Consider the following 5,547-nt stretch of genomic DNA (forward strand, 5'->3'; position numbering starts at 1 on the left):
GGTGCAACAGGCCAGGTAAATATCTCTGAGGCCAACACCTCACCTTTCCAACTCATTAGATGCAAACTAATTTGTAAAAAAGCCAGACACTGGAGGGCGGTTGTAATCTGCAAAGTTGAGGGAGAGGGAAGTCCATGTTATCTAAATGTTGATAGTTTGAAAAAGGTCATTCAAAATAATACAGGATAATACAAAGTTTTATTAGTTATATTATTTATATTTTTCAAAGAACAAGACATCTTTGTTTGTATGTTTTCCACATTAAGATACGCAAGGCCCTATGTTTGACCAAATCCCCCATTGCAAAATGTTACTGGCTCCATCATCAAGACATACTTTCTTTGGCAATTTTTCAGTAATTCAAGGCACTGTTTTTAAATTAGCCTGCAATACCGGCATCCCAGCCCAGTACATCCATAACGCTCAGTGAAACCATCTCAGAGTCTATCTAAGCCTACAGGAAGCCCCAGAGGTCGGGGAACAAAGACATTTGCAAATGTCATTAGCGACCTCTCCTCTCCAAATCGTAGCCCGAGTGATAATATATTGATGGGACTGTCATTAAAAACAGTTTTCAGGCTCCTTGTGGATTCATTTGCGCTGACCCAGAAATGCAGTATTTTCTTAACACAAGCAGCGGGCAGCTTTGATGTTATCTGCTTATCCAAACAGCGGAGGGGCGGCTGCTGCCCGGGCCCAGCCTGTGGCCCGCCACGGTCCCGCGGAGGAGGGCCACGATTAATCATAGTGAAGCCTGCGAGAGCGCGCTCATAAATCGCCCTGCCGGTCCTTAACGGGAGAGTCCCAGGGCGCCCCGCCGTCATTTATCAACACTCTCATACTCCGGATGTGGAGTAAATAAAACTCTGGGATACGGGGAGGTTCAGGCTCTGTGATGTTGAGCATATCAAGGAGGACATAATGACTTTATTCTGTGAGCAATGTGTTTTTTCCCGGTGCTTTACCCTGCGGTGCAATAAATAGCTGCCATGGCTGCCTAACGTTTCCCTCAAGTGGAGGCAGAGAAAAATGCAGTTGCCTGTTCCTGTTGATGTGTCTATGCTGTGTGCTGGGAGTCCAGCCAGTCACTCTCTCTAGTCTCTACACACCTAAATGCCCTGAGGATTCAATTCTGTAGCCAAAGCCTACAGCTGCAGATAAATGGGAACCAATAGGCCTTATAACCATTGGAATATTTGTTTCCAGGCAGGCTTATTTGTCTTATTTGTCTAGTATCGGTCTCCTTGTTTTTATCAAGAGTTATAGGTCTATATTAATTAATTCTGTAAGATAAAAAAACATGCATTCAAGAGGTTTAAATGCTTCACACTGTTGTCATAATATCTTATGCAACAGTATCACTTGTAGATCCAAAAGATAAATATTATAACATCCCCAATACATCAGAGGTTGTTACAGTATAGCCTAAAACGTATTTTCTGTTGACACCTCAATAGCTCTGCCTTCTTCAAGGTTCCTCAGAGTAGGGATGAAGGAGCAGAGAGATGAAAGAGCCAAGATGAACTTTGACCTTTACAAGCTGGGATGCCTCTAACCTCTCCATGCTTTATCATGCTTTCTGGCCCTCTGATTGGTCCACATCTCCTGTGTCTAGCCTCAGTGTCCCAGCCCGCAGGGGAAGAGCCAGTGGCCCGGGGCGCTACTCAGGACTGGGTCATCAGAAGGGGTGGTCAGGGGATCAGCTCTTTTAAGTTTACAAGTCTACCGCACAAAATGGCGACAGGTATGAGTGGCCCCTTCAAGACTGTGTGTCAGGCGAGACAATGGACTGAATCGGGTTACACACACACATGCATACACACAAACGCACGCACACACGCACACACACACACGCCGTACACACACACAAATTGTGTTTATATCTTTGTGGCACATTATCAAGGATGGTAGAACTGTGTTGTTGTTGAACGGAGAAAGAACCTAAAAAGAGTTCTAAAGAGAGATCAACAACAGCAACATTTTCCCAGGATTTCACACAGAGGTTGATGAGGGGGAGTGGGGGGAGTGGGGGGGTTACATGGGTGCTTCTGTCTGGTAACACTGGGGTCCTGTGAGTGTCCGGGAGAGGTCGGGGCAGAAAGCTGTAGCTCCATCATCAGTGTGCGCCGGGCCTGTCCTCACACTGGCAACCCCACAAAGCCTGCCCGGAGACAGATGACAGCACCACAAAGACAACACAGGTGGCTGCAGACCACCTGGAGCAAAAAAAAAGACCCGCAGCCGCAAGGGCCTGTGGGAGAAAAAGAGAGAGGGGGAAGGAAGGAGAAGATGAGAAAACAGGGGAGGGGGTGGACAGACGTTTGGAGACAGGAGAAGAGAGAGAGAGAGATGGGGACAGTGAAGGGAGGGGTGGAGAGACAGAGGGAAAGAGAGACGGACAGACAAAGAGGAGGAATTAACGGATGGAAGGAGAGGAGAATGACAGAAAGAGAGGGAGCGACAGTGAGTCTCGCTTTTTAAGCTCCCCTTCGAGCAACTCATGATGCTTTTTCATGTATTTGCCAGCTGTGTCTTCTAAAAACATATTTTTGATGCCTTGTTTTTTATATCGTTAAATGTGAGAATCAGAATGTGTAGCAACGCCACCAGCTGTTTGTATAACTGTCAACCACCAACTGTATGTACTTTTTGATAAGGGGTTTGGTGTTTTATTTTCCCCCCTAATACATAACAATGTAATGAACAATTAGGAGAACTTTTTTTACATCCTGTAACTCTCTTTACGATCATAGTTGCCTTATACCCTGATTGATGATTCCATACAGTGGGGGAAATCAATATTCAAATTTTTTTTAATTCAACATATTTCCTCACATGAAATTTAGACCAGACATAACTCAATATAACCACACAGCTAATACATTGAAACGTTCCAATCCGTTAAAATTCCAAAAAGCTATGTGCAATAAAGTGGAATGACGCAGGAAAAAGATATTGAACACTGTAAGAAAAAGAACCAAACCAGCTTATGCCACTAATGAGTTCTCCTTCCTGTGCTAATTTGAATCAGCTGGGTTACTGCATGTTGGTGGGTAAGTACTTCCACTTTTTGAAAAAGGGTTTCCCACCTCTGAATGCAAGTAAACAAATAATTTTTCACCAAACTTTCCTGCCAGAAACATCTCATGATGGGTAGAGGTAAAGAGCTCTCCCAAGACCTTTGAGCACCATAGTGACGGCACTGGTTACTGATGGATTTCTCACTCCTAAATGTTCCTATAAGCAACATCGGGGCCATTATCCGCAAGTGGAAGGAACATCACTCAACCGGCCACGCACAGGAGCTCCTTGCAAGATTTCTGACTGGCCAGTCAGAAAGTTAGTCAGAAGTGTAGCCCAAGAGCCAAGGACCACTCAAGCAGAGCTCCAGAAAGACCTAGAAGCAGCAGATACAGTTGTCACACAAAAAAAGAATAGGCAGTGCACTCGACCGCCACAGTCTCGATTCGCGATCCCCCCGGAAGACTCCATTATTGAATAAAAGGCATGTTGAAGCTTGTTTGAAGTTTGCTACAGAACATTGGAGAAGTCTGTACATTACTGAGAGAATGTAGCCTGGTCAGACAAGACAAAATCAAACTTTTCAGCAACATTAAAACGTGCCATGTTTGGAGGACTGCATATGATCCTAAACATACCACACCTACAGTCAACTTCGGAGGTGGTAGCATCATGGTACAGGGATGTTTCTCTTCACATGGTACTGGTGGAATCCAAATTATTGAAGGGATAGATGAATGGAGCCATGTAGCAGGAAGTTCTTGAGAAGAATCTGTTGCCGTCCATCATGGATGGATCTTCCAGCAGGACAACGATCCAAAACATACTGCAAAGGAGACTCGCAATTGGTTCAAGAGGAAGAAAATAATGGTGTTGGACTGGCCTAGTCAATCGCCAAGCTTAAATCCAATAGAACATTTGTGGATGGAACTGAAAATCAAAATTCACCAGCGGGCCCACCAAAATCTTAGTTGAAAAAAAAGTTGTTTTATCGTACAGGAAGCGTCTTGAAGCTGTCTTTGGAAACAAAGGCAGTTGTTAACATGTTCAATATTTCTTTCCAGTGTCATTCCCCTTTATTGCACATATCTTTTTTTATGGATCGGAGTGTTACAATTTCTTTAACTATGTAGTTTCATTGAGTTAATACCAATGTCTAGTCTAAATGTCATGTGAATAGCTGCAATGGAAATATGTTGAATTAAAAAATGGTGTTGAACACTTATTAATGTGTTGAACACTTATTAATGTGTTGAACACTTATTAATGTGTTGAACACTTATTTCCCCCACTGTATATATTTGTCAAGTGTATGTCATTTTGTTCGGTGACTTTTATAGTGATAGATATAAGACAAGCTTTGATGATATTATCCATCACCGGCAACGGTTATAGCCTGCTCTCGAATTTCGAATGAATAATTTCCCTCATTTCAGTTCTGACCCCTTTCTCCCGTTCCCTTTAACAAAACCATTTAATAATGATAGGGTTCGTTACGCCTCGAAATGCGATTACATGCCCTTCTTTCAAACGCTTCGCCTCTGATCAAGATGAATCTCTCCCCGAGACTCACTTTTATACCCACCTTTGAACTGAGGGAGACGCTTTAGTGCGTGACCCCAATCCATTCCCCTTATAAAAGCACACTGAACTTTTATCCAGACAGCAAAAATCCCTGGATCAAATTCTTTAACATGACCAAGAATGTTCTGGAGCCAAGTAGATGGACGTTCCAATGAGGTGGAGTGGATAATAGGGGGGGGGACGGGGGACTTCATTACCTTTTCAGAACCAACCTCAGAGTTGAGGGTCGTTTCCGTGTTTGAGTGTGCCGGGAGCAGCGGTGGCTCTCTAAAGGGACTCTAAAGGGAGAGTAGGGAGAGTAGCAGAGCTGTATTCTGATGGGAATCACAGGAGAGAGAGAAGACCGTTTCCCCAGAAGTTGGTGCCTGGTTGGGTTTTTAATGTCCTGCCCTATTGTCTGACGTTTTACATGGCTATAAAATATCTGATATGACCCTACCTGCTGTGGTGCGAAACGTTTGTGAGTTCCATTGACACAGATTCGTCATGCTCTACTCTCTCCTCTGTCTTTGTGATTAAAAACCTCCCTGGTAAAAAGTCTGCCCCCCATCACTGTGACTGGATCCTCATCAGGAATGAGACGGGAGGCTTTGCCATGAAATAAACACCCAGCGGCCGTGTTGTTACAGTCCCCCTATCAGCAGTAGAGCGTTTACTACTGCGGACGGGGGTTGATGAGGCAGCAACACTTCTCTCCTCCGCGTGCCTCTATTTTTCACCCTCCCAGTCCTCCTCCTCTCCTCTCCGTCACCTTTCTTCCTTTACTGCCCTTTCTACTGCTGCCTCCATAGGCCCTTAACTCTGACCTCCCTCCCACTCCTTCTTTCTCCTTCCTCCTTTACCCTTTTACCCTTTTTATTGTTTTTACTTATTGTACTTTCTTCCTCATCTTCCTCACTTTCTTTATGGCTATCCTCCTCCTGTTCTTCCTTCATTCCCTCC

This window comes from Nansenia antarctica (assembly GCF_963989245.1).
Source record: "Nansenia antarctica genome assembly, chromosome: 12".
Classification (NCBI taxonomy): domain Eukaryota; kingdom Metazoa; phylum Chordata; class Actinopteri; order Argentiniformes; family Microstomatidae; genus Nansenia; species Nansenia antarctica.